The 20,006-nt window shown below is 42.9% G+C and overlaps 1 protein-coding gene across 1 annotated transcript in view; it reads left to right on the forward strand.

The window, feature by feature from the left end:
- The window catches only part of Asb4 (ankyrin repeat and SOCS box containing 4), a 42,981-nt gene that overhangs the window by 11,990 nt on the left and 10,985 nt on the right, over positions 1-20,006 (forward strand). The gene's annotated exons all lie outside the window — the stretch shown is intronic.

Consider the following 20,006-nt stretch of genomic DNA (forward strand, 5'->3'; position numbering starts at 1 on the left):
AATATCTGATTTACTCTCACCACAATAGAGTCGTGTATATTACTAAAATTTTAAAAATACTCATCTACTTAATAGAACATTTTGTTATGCTGTCTGCATCCCATTAAACTATGGATAAGAGTGTTTATTTGTATGCACAGGTATCTATCTATCTGTCTATCTATCTATCTATCAATATCTATCTATCTATCTATCTATCTATTTATCTATCTATCCATCTATCTAGAGTCTTACATTGTAGCTCTGGCTGGCCAGGTACTCAGTCTAAGGTAGCCTCCAATCTGTAGGAGTGCTCTTGTCTCAGCCTCTTGCGTGCTGGGACTACAGGCATGGGCTGCTGGATTTGGCTAATGTTTAAATATTTTTAAGTCTCCTTTTATAGGAGAGTATGACCTGTATAGATATATTTTTCAAAAAATTGCATGTGACTATGTGTATCAGGACATAATATCTAAATTATTCATCAAACATCAAAGCTAATATTTAATAGTATCTTTTTGTAATCTTTGCTCTGTGTTTGGTGTGTGTGTGTCTGCGCGCGTGCGCGCGCGTGTGTGTATGTGTGTGTACGTACATGCTAACATGTTTCATATTGTTATTGTGTAGACCTCAGAGAGCAACTTTTGGAAGACAGTTGTCTTCTTCCGTCGTGCGGGTTCATCATGAACCATCTGAACCACCTCTCTGCCCCTAAGTAATTTTTTTTTAAAGGCACATCTATAATTAACCTAATGACCCTCGGTTTTATGACTTGTCTCAGGTAAGCCAAGCTGTCCTTAGTATGGAGCCCAGGATGGTCTTGAAGCTCCGTTTCCCCTGTCTCTACCCCTGAGTTCCGGGATTACAGGGCATGCGCTTATGAGTGCGGGATCTCACGCACCGTTTTCCCACCTGAGCTTTACCTCTCTACCTATTCTGAAGTACAATACCTGGTAAATAGGAATCAATGGAAAAGCAGAATTGAAAATGGCGTAATCGGGGAGGTTTTGTTTCTGTCTTTTGGTTTTGGTTTTTGTGTTTGCTTTCCGTTTCTTTGGATGAAGGGGAAGCGGGTGCTTGTGGGCCAGTCCTCTTGTCTGGAGGTTCTGGAAGACTGAGGGACCTGTCTGCCTTTCTGGGCATCTTTATGTTCTCAGCCCAGGGGGCAGCACTTGCCAATCAGCCCTTGATCAGAGTCCAGCTCCAGGAGCCCCGAGTACATGGCTGCCCTCGCTAGTCGAGAATTAGTGCAAACCATCATGTTCACAGCTAATGAAAGGAAGCCCTGATCAGTTTCACACCCCTGGCCTCCAGGGGATTCAGCTGAGGGCTGGATTCTGTCCTCCTGAGATTATGTTGTAGGCTTTTTGTGGAAGAAGTCACACACATCTCTTTAGGACTGGACAGAGGGAGTTGAGACAGCACACAAGCAAGGACAATCAGGCAGGCTAACGTGGAGCTCAGGACCAGAGAAGTGCATTGGAGAAGAAGCAGTACCATGGCAACTGAAAACCGATGCAATTCCATTTGCTAGTTAATGGGCTCTTTGAGGAAAAGGCTAATTGAGTCCGAAAAATTGCATGCAATTTTCTCTTAAAGGATTTCGCCCTGATTTTTTTTTTCACTGTTGTGCAGCGGGCTTTGTCCCACGCTGGATTTCGCCTGCTATTTTCTGTTTGCCTTCCTACTTAATGCCGCCATCTTCTGGCCTTTGTTTCCTTTGGTATTAGTATAATGGCGTTCATCAGTTGAGAGGGCTTATTTACCTCTGCGAAAATGTCTGTTCTTTGCTTCCCGCATTTCCCTATGAATAAAGAGATTCAGGTCAGGTTTGGCTGGCTCCTAAGCAGTACTTTATTTCTATCTATCCCCTTCCCTAAGAGAAAAGTGAGCACTGCTTGCTATATGCTACGTGAAGCAAATCCCGACAGGAGGAGGAAAATTTACCTGGGGAAAGCTATAAAAGTTCAAATGGCTTCTAACCGAACGTAGCACGGGGGCAATGTTAAGAAGACCCTGCCTTTAGAAAGGAAACAGGCACACACCTGCTGGATGGATGTCTTTCTCCCTGAGTCACTGCTGCTCACCTTCCATTGCTTGTGCTGTGCACTGTGGCAGCAGGAATCTGGCCACTTCATCCACTTTGCAGGCCACTCCGAAGATGCTTACTGCTTCTCTTGTATTGCAACTATACCAGGGCAATTCGAATTTAATTTTTGCTTTAGGTTGACATTATTCGTTAAAATTATTTTTTAAAGAAAATTACGTCACCATCAAAAAATTTAAAAAAACAACAACAACAACACACACACAAAAGGAAAAATCTCTCACTGTACAAAAAGCAGAAACAGTAGATTATAGGTGATGGACATTTGTGACTGCCCCCTGCTCAGAGCCTTTCCCCCATCAGATGGCAGAGGATATCTCTGAATTGCCTTGTCTTCCGAACGCTGCCTTCTCTCTCCTCGACTCATGGACTGAATGAGAGAATTGAAATAAGTTGGTGGTCCCTATCTCAGACCCAGCAGACACCAGTTTCTCCAGCCCCACTGTATCCTTAGTGGGGAATCATCCCACACTTTATAAAATATAGGCTTCAGCAGGACGGTGGGAGATCTATGATGCCTCAGTGGCGGACCTCCAAAGCATCCTCTTTCAAGAATCCAGCCTAGATCTCTTCAGCTCTGTCCTGGTGGGAGGGGTGTGTCTCAGCCTAAAGAGAAAAGAGGAATAAATAAATGACAAGCAAAGAGAAGGAGAAAACTGGCATCATTTGACATAGTTGTGTTTGTCCACATAAGGAAGCCTGAGATGATCCACCACTGAATGGTTAGAACTAATAACTGAGCTAGCATTTGATCTGCATATGTAACCATTCTACTACAAATCAACCGAATTTCTACATACTAGAAATAAGAAACTGTAGTAGTAGAAAGTGATTGCTAATATCACAAGCAATTAAAGAAATCCAGAAGATGTATGTAATGAAAGAGATGGAAGGAACAAGCTATCTGGAAAATATTCAGACATTATACTCAAGGTTCGTTATGAGGGATGTGGTACCCGATTACTGTTTTCCTTGGAGGTCACTGCTTTTACTTCTCTAGTTTGATTGGTCTGGTGCTTATATATTGCCGAATAACTACAATTTATTTATGTATAAAAACAGAAAAGATGTGGCAATGTAAGTTTTGAGGTAATGAAGGCTCTACTGGCATGATGAGGATATGTTTTCCCTCTTTTGGGGATGTTTGTCTGCAATAGGCCCTTTCCTCTTCCTAGGTTACCAAAGTAGTTACATTATAACCACAAAGAGCGTTACTAGGATAAAAATATCTTAAAAATCTTTATTTAATCTTTTTTTTGCTTAGATTTCTATATACTCACTGGAATTTTAAGCCCATTTTTGCTCTAAGTTTAAAAAATATTTAACCCCAGTGAATATTTTAATCAACTTTATTTCCTGGGGAATAAAAAAATCCCTTCCAGATCTTTCAATTGGCCTGGGAACCACCGTCATCCCAGGGACCTTTCCTCGCCATCCTGGCCTCTCTCTTCTCTTAGGGCAAAGCTCCCCTCCCCAAATGATCTCAGTTTGTCGCTTTTTGAGCTGTCATATCCATAACGAGAGTGCTAAGAAATCATGCTGGTGATGATAAACACCACTCAGGGCAATTATGCTTCCTTGATTGGCAGAGAAGCCCAGGTTCATAATTACTCCCTCTAGCACGATAAAAGCATTCCTCCACAGCCTCTGCTTCTCAGGATGTAGCTGCAAAACCGGAAGCCATTATATTTTTCAACCTTTACTTGGACCTATGATATTTTTTCCTGGAGAGTCCAGGGTTTTCTTTCTTCCCTTTATCTGAAATTCCCCAAAGGTCTACTTCGGTACACGTCTTCTCCTCTACTTTCCTGGGTCCTTCTAACTCCCACAATGCTTCTCTGTCCATTCTGGGAAATGCCCCTGAATGCTTTTCCGCATGAATACTTTTCAGCTTTCTTTATGTCCTCTTTTGTAAATTGCTGTCATTTGAATATTAGTTTTCCGCCCTGCTCCTGTGACTACTTTGAGCTATTTTCCCGTCCTACAGGTCTTTACCTCTGTGCTTGCTTTCTGCAAGGTTTGCTCCAGACTCTCCGGGTTGTCCTAGAACCTTTGACTGTCTCCCTGCATCTAAGATGGAGTGATTGACATCCAAGGAAGTTTGTTAATCATTAGCTTCACTCACTTTAGTGAAGCTGGCTAGATTAGTAGTGTGAGGCTGTTTTTGTTTGTTTGTTTGTTTCCCTAAAGGAAAAATGTAACTGGTATCTTCCTAGAGTTTCGACGTCAAATTGCCAGTATTCTAGGCGGTGGGCCGCAGGGAGTGCAAATGCAGCAAACACACTAGAACTCTGGGATATTACCCCCACCTTTTTGCCAAAATCTACTCCTGCGTGAGACCTGAAAACAGCCTTCCACTCTGCAGGCCGTTCTCCAAGAGTGGGGTTAAAACACATGCTGTGTCCTATGTCCCCATAGGACACGGTTATTAGGACATTGCTATAGTCTCATAGGACATGGTTATATCTCCATAGGACATTGCTGTAGTCTTATAGAATATGTTTTTTTTTAAAAAAAATGGTACTTGTATTTTCTTAATTCTTTGAATAATGTCTACTTGTGTCATGAGGATGGATCTCAGCTCCGTCCAGAGCAGTGCCACCGGCAGCATACACAGATGCTTTGATGAAGGGCAGGGACTTTAAAGTGTTGGCGGTAGAGGAGTTGAAATGGCAGGATGCAGAGCTACCTGTAGGGGATGGACTGAGAATAAGGGACTCCGAATGGACAGAGAGAACGTGGGGGAAGAGTGAACAGTCTCCCAGAGTGGTTATAGCAAACAGGAATCAAGATGTAAAGATCACTGACGTCAGAGGTTTGGACGTGTGACTTGGCGATTGCCAGAGGCCACCAGTCTCATTCATGACTCAGTTCAGGCTTGACTGTGAGTAGGAGTCAGAGGGAGGGAAAGTCACCGACACGAGTGAGATCCAAAGCCTGAGAGACTAGGGCATCTGGGCAGCTGCATTTGTTAGACACCCACAAGAACGGCAGGCATTTACGTACTGAAGAATAACGTGACTCAGGTGTCTGAATCTGCAGAAGCTGAGGGGGAAAGGAATGTATTCAGGCAGAGGTTAGGTGGAGCAGCTGAAGAAGCCCAACCCTAAAGAACCAGGGATATTTTTTTTTATTTATTTATTTTTCCAAGGGTGTTCAGGAGTAATTGGAATCAGCAACGGTGAGTCAGATATATGAAAAAGAACACCCAGCTACATACTGAAGGCCAGAGCTAAGCATCCCTCATTGGTTGTTTGAGCTTGGAACAGAGGAAAGCTGGTTCAGTCGCCATGGTGACCAACGCCATGTCTCCGGGCTCATTAATCCCGTGTTCCAAACTAAGCACTTAGCAATAGCTTCTGAATAAATGCAACAAGGCTCTGCATACTGAAAAGGGCGCATTCATGTTAAGCAGGGGAAAAAGGTTTTCAATTTCATTCATTAAACTTGAGTAAATAATTTAATATCTTTGTGTGCCAGTCCTGCAAGCTAATGAATAAGAATAAATGCTTAATGGAAAAGGCTTGTTTAATAAAGTTAACAGCATCAGCTCTACACATAAAAGAGATGGATGTTGCCAGTGTACATGCACATGAAGGGGAAATGGGAAGGAAAATAATGTATATTAAGCATGTTCAGTGTGGGTATGTCAGATACTTAAGCATAAAAATGTCTCATTTAACCCTTTGACAACCGTGTGAAGTGCTCATCATTTCCCCCATCTTACAGATGAGAAGTCAGAAACACAGAGAAGTTAAAGGTTCACCCAGCCTGTCTCACCTGGGCAGGCCACTGCTATTTGCTGGTCCTACTGCACTGGCTGCAAACTGTGTGCCGCTCCCCTTTGGAGACAGTGGGCTGAGGAAAGAGGTCCACAGAAACTTTGTGCTCTCTTGGCACGGTCTGGGAAGCCTGACTCTTAAATTGGAGTCCCAGTAGCTTGAAAAGAGTCAAGGACCGGGAGGTGTTCTGCAAGGCTTTTCCTGAGTTTGAGAAGGCACTGGGGCTAGTAAGCGTGCTTAATTAAAAGACAGGAAACATACTTGATATTTCTGTAGCCCCCCAAAGCAGTTTGCCCTCACTTTCGCATTGCCTAGCACACCAAAGACCCAGTTTTGTAAGTAGACTCCCCTAAGAGAGAACAACTTTTTTATTTTTCTATTTATTTATCCATTTTGTTTATCGTATTCTGCTGCATGCGTACCCGCAGGCCAGAAGAGGGCACCAGATTCCACCACAGATAGTTGTACGGGAACTGAACCCAGGGCCTCCGGAAGAACAATCAGTGCTCCCAACCTCTAAGCCATCTCTCCAGCCCAAGAGAGAACAATTTTTTCCTTTTGAATAGGATAATGCCTTCACCTGGGCTTCTGATTTTCTGTAACAATACAAGCAAAGTTAAGTGAGGAAAGTGACTGAAGAAGTTAAAGTAGAAATCCATTCCTTCATTTTTCTTTTCTTTTTTTTTTCGAGACAGGGTTTCTCTGTAGCTTTGGTGCCTGTCCCGGAACTAGCTCTTGTAGACCAGGCTGGCCTTGAACTCTCAGAGATCCACCTGCCTCTGCCTCCTGAGTGCTGGGATTAAAGGCATGCGCCACCACCGCCCGGCCCCTTCATTTTTTCTTAAAATTAAACTCTGTAATTAAAAACACCACTTTTTTCCATTTCCAAATTTCTGCTTCCAGCAAGAAGGAATTGCAAGACATTAAGTAACAGAAACAGCTGGGCTCAAGGAGAACTCTGGCTTCCAGTGGGGAGATGCTGCGGTGCTCTGAGCGGTAGAAGCAGCCCTTTGGGTCACACAGCTCCCTCCTCTAAACTGTTACTCAGTTGCTTTTTTTTTTTTTTAAGTCTTATCCTTTAAAACTCCAATCGCTCACTATTTTGTCTTTCTCTACAAGGCTATTCCAGGCTGTGTTCTCGAGCACAGGCTGGGAGATGCTGTCCATAGCAGTCCCCAGCCTTCTCAGAGGTCTGGTGAGGGTCCTCCCACCAGGGTCCAGTTTCCTTCTCCGTCTGGTTCAATAGCCACATGCAGCTTCCTTTCCAAGCTTACAGCCTGGATGCGTCATCAGAGCCAGAGCGTAAGGAACACCATTTTCTTGGCCCTGCACCACTTTATTTTTCCCCATCAACACTTCTATAATTTTTCTCTTGCTTAAAAGAGCCTGGATTTCATTATCCTGTGGACATTTTATACACCATTTAGCAAAAAGATATGAGATTTGGGAACAGCAAGGCAGTGTTTTCTTTGTACCCTCTGCAAGCAATGGCTTACAGAAGATAATCTAAACAGTTCCACCAGGGCTTAAGGGTTCAGATTGGGAGGCAACAGTTAAATCAACAAGATTGTGAGGTTCTCTTCTTGGCTTTCTATTCATCTAAGTGAGAAAACTCACAAGGAGGGAAAATGGCAAAAGCATCAGGCAGATGGCAGCTCCAAATACGTTTCTACTCTTTGGAAAACCTGTGGGCCCTGAAGGAGAACAGACACTGCCTTTTCTGAGACAAATCATTTCCCCAGCAATGAGAGGAGATCCTAGAAAGCACCACTAAGAAACACCCTGAACACAGCCTCCCTGGCCATTGTTCCCTGTGACTTTAGCAGTTTGATAGCCCTCCAAACACATCTCCAATTAAAGGGCCAGGCTCAGCTACGAAGTGGCACAGTAAACATAGAAAGTAAATTTGCTCTCTATAAGAAGGTTGAATTAATATAGAGAAAATAAAAAGAACCTTGGGAAAAGGCAGTGGTGTGGGACAATGGTCTGTATTCTGTCAATGATATTTTAAAGAAATGCTGATTGGCTAATAGTCAGGTAGGAAGTGTAGGCAGGACAACCAGACAGGAAGTAGATGTAAGTCAATGAAAACAGAAAAATTCTGGGAAGAAGGAAGTCCTGATCAGCAGTCCTGACCCAGCCACAGAAGAAGCAAGACGTGATTGCCTCACCAAATAAGGTACCAGGCATGGGGCTAATACAGACAAGAATAATAAGTTGTAAGAGTTAATAAGAAGCCTGAGCTAATGGGCTAATCAGTTTTATAACTATTGTAGACCTCTGTGTGATTTCTTTGGGACTTGACGATTGCAGAAACCTGGCAGGACAGAAACTCAGACCACAAGGCGGGATGGACTTCATAGCAATTGTAATAAATCTAGGTTTGTTGGCACATACCTGCAATGCCGCGCGTGGCGAGCTGAAACATGACGATGGTGCGTTCTAGACCAAGCTGGGCTACAGAGCTCAGCGACGCCTTAAAAAAAAAAGTTACCATATGTGGTGCCTTGTAGCACACCTGGAATTTTATCCACGCTTTCCTTAACCTTCACATATCTCATGAGGTTAGCTGTATTATCTTCCTTTACAGACTTAAAACAGAGCTGCGGATAAGTACTAGTTAACAACCAGGTGGTACTAACAGCCTGACCTCAGTGCACTGTACCTTGGTGGCTCAGTAGGTGGCGCTGTCTCACCTTTGCTAGTGAGGGCTGCCAGTAAGGTAAATTAGTCTTGGATGGCCCTGACTTTGCGGGTGCCCTGTTCAGAAAGTCTGTCTCCACCATAGCCTGTAGCATCAGTGCACTCAATTCTCCGGAGCTTCCATAAGGGGAAAACACAGTTCTTTAGCACTTTCTCTTCCTCTTTTGCTAACATTTCCTCTTGGGTTGGGATGGGCAGTGGGCACATACCTACCTTGGTTGTAAAAAAGATAAACCCCAAAGTAATTCCTATGAATAAAGTTCTGCAGTAGGCTTTCCTGAGTTAAAAATCTCAACTCTTATTCATTAGTTGCATAAAACAGGGCTCTGATTCTTATTTCTCACCTATAAGTGCAGACACCATCACTAGGCCAAGCGACTGTAGGGTACCGGAGGCAGTGACTAAAGAAGACTCCGAGGCCCCCACAGCTGTGAGAGATCACGCATCATACCTAGGGTTTTCCTTCTATGTGGGACCGGTATAGCATCTTTGCTTCCATCCAGGAATATCTTCTCCAAAGTCAGCTATATTCAAAATCAACTTTAGTCCTGTTGGTAGGCGCACTGTAGAAGCCCTGGGGAAATTCTGGAAGAATGCAGCTTCCCTCTGCACAAGACTGCTCGGATCTTGTGAGTGTTAACCTTGGGTACAGCTGTACAAAGTTGCACAGAAAAGTTGCCCACATTTATTTAATTGTAGAGTTCTTTTTAATATACCGCACAGAACTAATGTGTCCTGGAACAGATTTTGGAAAATGCTGGCTTAAAGTAATGTTGCCAGGCTTAGTGCAACAGAAACATGAGGGTTTGTGTAAATCAGCCCCTCCTGCTTTCCACCTGAGGCAGGCTCGGGAAGGAGCAGCAGGCATCAGAGTGGATCCATTCTTGAAGGCTGGAAAGACAGCCTGTCTTCAGTCAGAGTCCACTGATTCAAATGGGAACCTCATTCCCAGATTGCGTTCACACAGGGAAACAAGGGAGTAATGGGAGCCCGGAGACAGGCAAGTTGTTGACTTCAAGTGTGGAGAATATATGTGTGAGTACCATATGTGCAGGAAAGCAGAAAAGGACTTTTTGGGGGAGAAGATGTGAACCAGCTGGGAAAGAAGGGAAGGACATGATCTTGGGGGATATGCATAAGGGATAATGATGTACATGTATGTGTATATATGTAAATATATATGTATATTACATATGGCACTATTCAGGTATACATACACTATATGTAAGCATACTTATCCCAGGCTGGGGCAGAAGGACGGCAAATTCAAGATCACTTAGGTCTACCATGTGAATGAGTTTAAGGTCAGCTTGGGCAACACAGTGAAACTTTGTCTCAAAATAAAAAGTTCATAAAAAAAAAAGAAGGCTAAATGTAACCAGTTAGAGTGCTTGTTGTTGGCATAATGACCTAAGTTTATCTCCAGTAACACACACACACACACACACACACACACACACACACACAAACACATGTACACACACACACAAACATATGCTCACACACGTATACACACACACACACACACACACACACACACACACACAGAGGGAGGGGGAGAGAGACTGATCGCAAAAACCAAACCAAACCAAACCAAAGCACCAGAATTGTGTCCCTGGTAAAGGGAGAAGTCTATACTCTTGTTTTTTCAGATTCATGGCTGTTTCTAAACTTCCTCAGGATAAGCAGATTTCTCACAAGGCAGTGGTGTAGGAAGACACCAGGTGTTGCTTCTCGACTACTGGACCCCTTGCTCATTGTCAAGGACTGGCCCCACCAGAGACAGATTTATTTTTTTTTAATCCAAGATTTTATTTCTCTTGCTGTCTCTGAGAAGGGAACCCATGGTTACTCGCTGGCTCCTTCTCATGTGATGCTTTCTGCCACCTCGGTGTCCCTCCTTGTCGGCTTCACACCGTAGTGCACCCTGTCCTATGTGGGGAGGTGCAGGCATGGCCACCAGTACTGTCTCTGGAACTGGGGGACACACCCCCTTTCACAGAGAGCTGTGCCTTTCAGTGAAGGAAGAAGTCTGTATATTTTGTGTTTTCAAGTTCATAACTATGAAAATGAATTCCTTTGGATTAGCCTCAGCCTCTTTTTCAGTTGAATGACAACGATCGCGTCCTTTTCCCCGGAAAGATACCGTTTCAAAAGCTTCAAGCACAGATACGGTCTCACTTCATGTGCCCAACCAGACTAAGGCAAAATTGTGTAGTAATGGTCCCCTTCCCCCAAGTCTGAGCTATTTACTCTTATCCATGGTTGCTTTGCTCAATTTTAATCAGTGGTTTTGGAATTAAAAAGATAAAAGAAAATGAAGTAAACCTAAGATGGCTGCATCGTGTTTGCTAGCTACACATCTGGAAAGACATCTTTTCTTCCAGGTTCAGTGACTTTAAAATAAACCAAATGATAAATAAACATGGGTTGTTTAAAAAACATCTGCCTCCCAGGGGATGAGAGGCAATATTGTGAGGAGCTGGCCAGATAAGCCTTGATATGAAAAAGATTTGCTTCAGGAGATGCAGGGAGCTAGTTTGTTATCTCTGCCTCCTGTTTTCAGCATGGCTGAAGAAAACAAACCACAGTTACTCTTCAGTAGGAAGGCTTCTCTGAGAACAGGCAACTGTGATGGAGTCCTCTAGGAGCACAGGCTGGGCTGGTTTGAGCCGGTTTGTGACTCCTTTGCCGGCCTGTGCTCAGCACCGTGGACTGCATCTCTTTCTGGCAGTGCCTGTCAGTGTGAACATACAAGGCTTTCTGTCTGTATTCAAGTGAGGCTGTGCCCATCCAGTCCCATGGTTTCAAAACCATCCAGTGGTGTTCACTTGAGATTTCCCAGCCTGGCCCTCTTCTGGGTCATCCAGATCCCTCTATCCCACTATGTATAATTCATCACCCCTGGATAGTTCATAATAGTGTCAAACAACACAACAAAAAGGAAACTGCTTCCTCCTCCACAGCTACCCTGTCTCAGTAAATGACCGTTTGTGCAGTTTCTCACAGGGAAGACCCTGCAGGCATCTTTGTTGCCTTGCTTTTATATCCCACAATGGCCCTTGCCTTTCCTCTAAAATCTCTTCCACTGGGACCTCTTCAGATTATAACCTCCACGGTCAACCAACTCCAAACAAAAGTGCTTGCTCCTGAATACCATACTAGATCCCAGTAATGTCTTACTTTGGTGCTTCCCTCCACCCAGACAAGCAAACTGATAAAGAGGAACAAAGGTGGGTGTGACTGGTTCATCTCCAAGTGATCCTGGTTCTTCATTATTTCCCACCTGGTACTTTCTACTTTTGTATCTTTGGTGCTGGCTTCCTTCATGTTCTGTGGGCACAACTTACTGTAGTGCAGGACCTTCAGCTTTCTGGCTTCCTTGGCTTGAAGTGCTTTCGCCGTGAACTTGTATGTTTACTTCCTCCGCACACCACGACACATCCCTAGGCACCCATGACAGACACCTCTGCATCCCTCACTCAGTCTTATTCTTCCTCACTGGGCTGAGCATGGGTAAACATTTTAGCCCATTTCTTCCCTCACATACAAAGTCAACACAGCTTCCCTTATCTAATTTGGTAAACCGTACTCCTAGAAGCTAGAGCGGAACTTATACACAACAGGGGCCCAATAGATTAGTGTTATGCAACCGCCACCACAGTCAAGTTTGGAACATACCACCACCCAGCCAGAAACTTGCGCTGTATTGCTCAGCCATCCCTTTATTGTCCTCCAGTTTCTGCTCAGACGCAACCACTAACCTCTTTTCTGATTCTACATTCTTGTCTCCTCGGGACTTGATAAATGAATGGGCTCACACAATCTATAACCAACGTCTCTCACTCGGGGTAATGTTTCTCGAAACAGTGTGACACAGTAGGAATACATCAGCATGTCATTGCCTTTTATCAAGGAAAAGTGTCCCATTGTACGGAAGAAACAAAGTGACTCTCCGCTGTGTGTGGTGAAAAGTCCACAAGTGGATTTCCAGTTTGTTTGTCCCCGAGAAATAGCCACGTGCCATTTGGTTAAGGAGGCGCCATATCATGATGGAGAAGTCCCGGCACTGGTTAGACTGGACGTCCTGAGAGAGCAAACAGAGGACATTTGATTCCCAGGGTTGCCTGCTGCATCCAGTGCCAGGGCAAGTGAGAAAAGAACTCCTGTCTCTCGACACCTCAGGCGTTTGAATGTCATAGAAGCACGCTTAACTTATCCTGATGAAATTATATCCCATGGAAAAAATTAGCATATATTCATAATCAAAGAAAAGTTGAATGACTTAGTGAAGGTCATCTACAAAGCTTTAGCCAGGGACTCAAAACAAGCCTAACAGAGTGGGTGGACATTTCTCAGAGGATCCATGGGAAGCGAGTCCACTTGGGTGTTTGATAACGGTGGTGCAATAGTCACTGGACCATGTTTATTTCGAAAGGTCTATGCAAAAAGACTTAAAGAATGGTGTCAGGATAGAGAGAAAAGAGCGAGCCAGAAACCTTTATCTTCCACGAAAATGGTGGGATCAGGATCTGACTCTAATACATGGACTGACTTTTTGGATTCCATTCCCTATGGAGAGATACCTCACTCAGCCTAGGCATGGGGTGAGGGGCTTGGTCTTGCCTCATTGAGGTGATGGGACAGACTTAGTTAACTTCCCAGGGGACACCTTACTGTTTCTGAGGAGTGGATGGGGGTGGGGTGAGGAGAAGGTTGGGAGAGCCGGAGGAGAGGAGGGAGGGGGAACTGGGATCTGTATGTTAAAAAAAATAAAATTTGAAAAGAAAAAAGCATTAGACCACACACACACACACACACAGAGAGAGAGAGAGAGAGAGAGAGAGAGAGAGAGACAGAGACAGAGAGGGAGGGAGAAAGAGAAAGAAGGAGGGAGGGAGGAAGAGAGAGAAAAAGAAAATAGTGAAGTCACTGGGATTGGTGAGATTGTACAAAAGAAAAAGAAAAAAAGAAAGCTTCAACATGTGACATGAACATAAAGACCAGCCTACAGAGACTGAAGAAGTTCCTACCAACACAGAAGAAATCAGTTCTCAACTTCCCACCCCAGAGAGCGCAAATTCTAGGGTAATGGGACCTTAAGGACAATGGTCTTCCATTTAAGACAAGACTATGGGAGATACATGGAAATATTTTTGCTTTAGGTTGTAGACCGAAGAAGTAAAACTGAAACAAGAACAAAGAAGTCGACTGAAAACGTGCCTTGGTGACAATCAGTAGCAAACTAGACACTGTATTAAACTGCATCCTTGACAAAGAAGCAAATTTGAGCAACAATAACACAACTCATGGAAAATGAAAAGCTCTGAACAGGAGAAAAGTGAGGACTATCCTTTGAGTGCAGATGCCTTGAAGATACTACTAGTGTTAACAACCGAGACACAGTATCTAAAACTCTTGGGGGAATGCTCCGAATAGATTTTGTTAATATTTTCAAAGAAGAATGCTGAACAAGCATGCTGTGTTTTACCTGCATATACGTCTACCCCACCTTCAAAGCAAGGCAGGTGCAGTTCAAGTCAGTGAGACTAAACGGGAAGGAACCAATATTAGAAACTCCAGAAAGCAGAGATCTGGATGAGAACAAAGTTTCTTAGAGCAGTTAGCAAATGCAGCCAGTTCTTCCTGAGATCATTACGATCTGCCTGCTCTGGTATTTCCTTTGCATTCTCGCGGGTCACTGTTACTGTAACCCACGAGACAGGAACGTTTCATCATCCCAGTTACCGTCTCTAAGAACAGCATAGATTTCCATGATGTTGTAAAAAAGGAGTCAGGAGAAATTGCCCTGTTTTCATTTGTATCCTTGAGGACTGTGATGAAAAAAGGTGAGAAAGGATTTCTAATCAGTGATGGTATCTTGATAAGGACTAGGTAGCCTTCTAGTTAGAGTTTCTATTACTATCACACTCAGGTCACAGTCCACTGCAGAGGGACATCAGGGCAGGAGCTCGAGGCCGGGACCTGGAAGCAGGAACTGATGCAGAGATGTGGAGGAATGCAGCTTCCCAGCTTGCTCCCATGGTTTACTCAGTCTGATTTCTGTCCAGGACAAGTGGCATGGTGGCATGGGCTGGGCTCACTCAAATCAATCAAGAAAATGTACCCTAGGCTCTCAAACAGATCAATCTGGCCGGGGTATTTTCTCAATTGAGAAATTGGTCTCTCTTCCAATATGAACCTAGTTTAAGTCAAGTCATGCAGCACAGAAATAAGAAGTGTTTTAAAGGAAGGTTTCATTGCATACATGTATGAAATCCTCAAAGAATAAAATTTATTTTTACTTTTACAAAGGGAGACTATGGCAGAAAAAGGCGTATATCAGTTGACAATACTGTGTAAGAGTTCCAATGGCCTCTGACCCTGGGTCCCACCTTTCCTTTCCAGTGTCTGTTCTGGCTCAGCCTTCTGCTGGGTCCTCAGTGCATATGAGTCCCCATCTCCTGTGCCCACTGATGAATTGCAAAAATCTCCTGTTCTTTGTTGTGCAGGATAAAACTCAGTTTGTATCTGCCTCCTTGGCTATGGAGACATCGCAGTTTGCTTCTGAACATCACAGATTCCTGGAGGACCTCCCACCTGTGAAAAGTCGCTTCATCCCCTGAATGATTTACCCTACAGATTACTTTATGAGAATGTAAAGCAATCCTTTTGAAGAGGCCATATTTATTTATTTACTTAGTTACTTACTTATTTTATTATCTATCATCTATCTATCTATCTATCTATCTATCTATCTATCTATCTATCTGAGACAGGGTTTCTCTGTGTAGCCCCGACTGTCCTAGAACTTACTTTGTTGTAAACCACACTGGCCCATTACTCAGAGGTCTGCCTGTCTCTGCCTCCCAAGTACTAGGATTAAATATGACCCGACAAGAGGTCATATTTATGAGTAGAAGAACTCCATGGAGATGTAAAGCCAGTCCTTCCTAAATCCAAATATAGATTAAAAATAAGATCCAAAGGAAACAAGTGTTAAATACCCCCTCAAAAAAAGGTAGGTCATAATTAATCTGGATAGTTACAGGACCGTGAAGTAGAAGTAGACCATTGTAATGCAAAGGCAAAGAAAAAAACAATACAACTCACAAGAAAATAGTTGACTAAAGTCATCATCACTGTGTTTAGGGGAAATGAGAATAAATGGCTAAAGAGATACCCATTAGGATAGTGTATGCACTTATATCTTAACTGAAAATTCATAAAAATACAAGGGATTCAGAAAGTTCTGTGGGCAAATAATACTATTTGGGCAATTAATCCAGGAAGAGAATCTAATGGTTAATAATTATAAAACAGCAAGCTAAATAAATCTAAATTTTTAAGAAATGAGTTTTTCTTTTTTCCCTCTTAATTAGCATGAAATTTCAGAAATGTGTAGCACTGATAGGTGCAACAGCTGCCCCACGGCACCAATGGGACAAGCATAAATATAAGTCATAAAGACACGGAACACATTAGATGTCTCTGATTTATAATTATGTTTTCAGGTAAAGACACGAAACATATTAGATGTCTCTGATTTATAATTATGTTTTCAGGAATTCATTCCAAGGAAGCGAAACTAAAGTTTACACACACTTATTACTCGTAGTGGTATTTATAAGATCAAAATTTTGAAGAAAAAAAAAAGAATCTCATATGTCCAGTAACCCAGTAGTAAGGCATATGTGCTCCATGTAATATTATTTAGTTATTTTTAAATGATATTTAAAGTCACAGATTGATAGCACAGAAATGATGATTATGACAAGAAATATTTTAAAAAGAATATAAGTATTATACCACTTGCTCAATGTCGAGGGAAAAATGATAAAAATCACTGTGCATGGACCAGAGCGATTGCAATGAACTGGACTCAATCAAAGCATCATTGATGATGAAAGCGTGGTTTGGCAAGAACCCTCACACATGAGTTATGGGAATATAAGCTGGTCCAGCAACATGACTTGACTCTTGTTAATGAAACTGAAGATACGATTACTCAATAGTGCAGTTGTTCCATTCACAAGAATAGAAGCCACAGAAACTCCTGCACATGAGAACTGGCATGCAAGAATATGCAGGAATGCCCACAGCCGCGGTGTTTGGAAGAGCCTTAATGGGGAATGTCTCTCTCTAGTAGCAAGGACAAACTGGGGATAACTTATGTGAGAGACACAGCAAGTGAAAGGAAGAGAACAGCAAACCTCACAACAGAATGTTGAGTGAAGGAAGCAAAACAGAACAATATGTTCTAGGGTTCTTGTGTTCAAACTTAGAACAGAAACCAAACCATCTGGTTTAGAGTTCCACACACACGTGATAAGACTAAAAGGAAATGGAGAGACTTGCCTATCTGAGCAGGTTCATAAAGCAGCTATAGTCACCTCCGGCTGGATAAAGTTCTAATTGGGCAGAGAGTGGAGGGCAGGGAGCTCCATCACATCAAGAACTGTCTGTTTTCATACCGGATGTGGTGGTGTATGCCTTTAATAGCAGCACTCAGGAGGCAGAGGTAGGTTGGTCTCTGTGAGTTAGAAGCCAGCCTGGGCTATACTAGTGAGCCCCTGTCCCAGAGAGAGAGAAGAAAAGAAAGAGAGACAGAAACAGAGACAGAGATGTGAAGATACAGAAAGAGGTCTTTGCTTTCCTGAAGTGAGATATGATTTCAATAATGTTGAAACTGTGCAATAATATTTTGTAACAAGATTCGTCTGTTATATTATGAGCTTGAATTGCACCCCTCATGTGGCCGCAATCTCCCTCACTCAGCCCATGACAGTACTTGGAGAGAGTCACTGAAGATGCCATCGCTGGGACAGCATGAAGCTGCCCTGCGGTGTGATGAGCCTACCGCAGTGTGGGTAGCATCCTTCATGAAGACACAGATAATGCCATGTGGTGACAGGGGTCAAGGCCGACACGATGCTTCTACAAGCAAAGGGCCACCGAGGCTCACCAGCCATGGCCATCTCTGAGATGGGTTCTCTTTCAGAGCCTCCAGAGGCAATGGCCCTGCAGACACCTTGATGTCAGACTGCCCTCTCATGGCTCAGGGCTCAGGAAGAGTCACTTCTCTTTCTTAAGTTCTATTATGGAGGTTGCTGAAAACTAATACATTGTACCTTTCTGTTAAAAAAAAGTAGTTGTAAAAGTTCCCCAATGTTTCCCTTCTGAGCTATAATTTTTTTGGAGAAATGAAAAGAATCTAAAACAAAAAAAGTAATATATTATTTTGGAAAGTTCTTGCTGGAGACACAATTCAAGTTTAAAAATGAAAAGTTTCAGCTCAGGAAACGTGACTCTGCCATGAATTCAGTTATCCCAAGAGGTCAAAGGTTAAGAGTAAATGTCCAGGTTGTTTTTAAAAACAAAAGCAGTGATTCACTCTGAGTTGGCCTGTGAAAACTTCATCCTGAGTCTTTGATTCCTTTTCTTACTGGAGATTCTCCAGCAGCTGAAGTGACCCTGCACACGACTTCCAGGAAGACATTTGTAGTTACTCCACTTCACTCAAACGCAGATATCTGACGAGAGAGAAGACCTCACCTAGAACCCTTCCAAGTCTGAATACTGATGACCACAGGCCCAGTGAAGATGGCTTTGATTCCAGCCTTGCTTCCTGCAAGCCGGAAGAGCCTAGTGTCTGCCCAGCCACACACTTGGAGAAACCTCACAGGAGAGTTGGTTCCTTAACCAGACACTGAGCATGCCTGTGGGAGAATTCCCTTCTTAAATATATTCTGAACACCCAGGGGATGCTGTAAATGAAGCCAAGAAGGAACTACCCATGTGGGAAAACTATTTTTAAATTTATAAAATGCAACGGTGTTTCTACTACATTGGGTTTTCCGTATAGCAAACGATATAAAGTTTCCTGCAGAAAAATAATAATGAGGTGGAATAGAATTATAATAAGGGATTTTTCCCAATCCGATCTGTCTTCTTGCAGATTTCTGTTCACAAGCTCACTAGCTTGGTGTGCTTTGTGCAGAATGTTAATGCAAGGATGACTTCCCCCAACTGTGAAGTCAGCGTGGAGAGCGCAGCTACCGCAGAGCTGCGGGACAGTCCATGAGACTGTGTATGAGACGCACTGAGATGACAATGCTGCACATGGATCAGTTCCAAGTCAACCCTAGTTATAGCAATAACAATAACACAACCACCACCACCACCACTAATAACAGTAACAGCCTCTTCAGACTGTTGAAGTTCCAAGTTAACCCTAGTTATAGCAATAACAATAACACCACCACCACCACCACTAATAACAGTAACAGTCTCTTCAGACTTATATTTAAAGTTCCAAGTTAACCCTAGTTATAGCAATAACAATAACACAACCACTACCACCACCACTAATAACAGTAACAGCCTCTTCAGACTGTTGAAGTTCCAAGTTAACCCTAGTTATAGCAATAACAATAACACCACCACCACCACCACTAATAACAGTAACAGCCTCATCAAATTATATTTGAAGAAACACCACCACCACCACTAATAACAGTAACAGCCTCTTCAGACTGTTGAAGTTCCAAGTTAACCCTAGTTATAGCAATAACAATAACACCACCACCACCACCACCACTAATAACAGTAACAGCCTCTTCAGACTTATATTTGAAGTTCCAAGTTAACCCTAGTTATAGCAATAACAATAACACAACCACCACCACCACCACTAATAACAGTAACAGCCTCTTCAGACTTATATTTGAAGTTCCAAGTTAACCCTAGTTATAGCAATAACAATAGCACCACCACCACCACCACTAATAACAGTAACAGCCTCTTCAGACTTATATTTGAAGTTCCAAGTTAACCCTAGTTATAGCAATAACAATAACACTACCACCACCACTAATAACAGTAACAGTCTCTTCAGACTTATATTTGATGTACCTACAAAAATTTCCAGTAGAATTATTTATGACTCTGGCCCTTAGGGTCATTTGGTCTACCTTTTTAAATTAGCCAAAGAAGGAAATTTCTCATTTCTCAGGTTAGTCATTATATTTTTCTTATCAGAAAAATAAAATTCAAGCTGGTTTCATGGTCTGCTAAGTAAGTGGGTTGCATGAAATCATTTCTAAGGTGCGGTCCAAGCACAAACATTTATCTATCAAACACTTTTGTCAAGCATTGTTCATGTTTTGGCTCTTTTGGTGACTATTTCTATAATGCTAACTTCTACACTTCTCAATGCAAAACTGTGACCTTTAGCTTTTTTGGTGCTAAAGATTGTGTGTGTGTGTGTGTGTGTGTGTGTGCGCGCGCGCGCCCGTGTGTGCATGTGTGTGTTTACTATATTCCAAAGGCATAGCTGGTCCGACCATGTGGGTCTCAGACATCCGACTGAAGTAGACAGACTTTGGTGGTAAGCTCCTTTACCGCTTGTCAACAATTAACTTAAAAATTTCAAA

This window comes from Microtus oregoni, unplaced genomic scaffold (genome assembly GCF_018167655.1).
Source record: "Microtus oregoni isolate MIOR12 unplaced genomic scaffold, Mior012 000026F_ref0000081, whole genome shotgun sequence".
In the NCBI taxonomy this organism is placed as follows: domain Eukaryota; kingdom Metazoa; phylum Chordata; class Mammalia; order Rodentia; family Cricetidae; genus Microtus; species Microtus oregoni.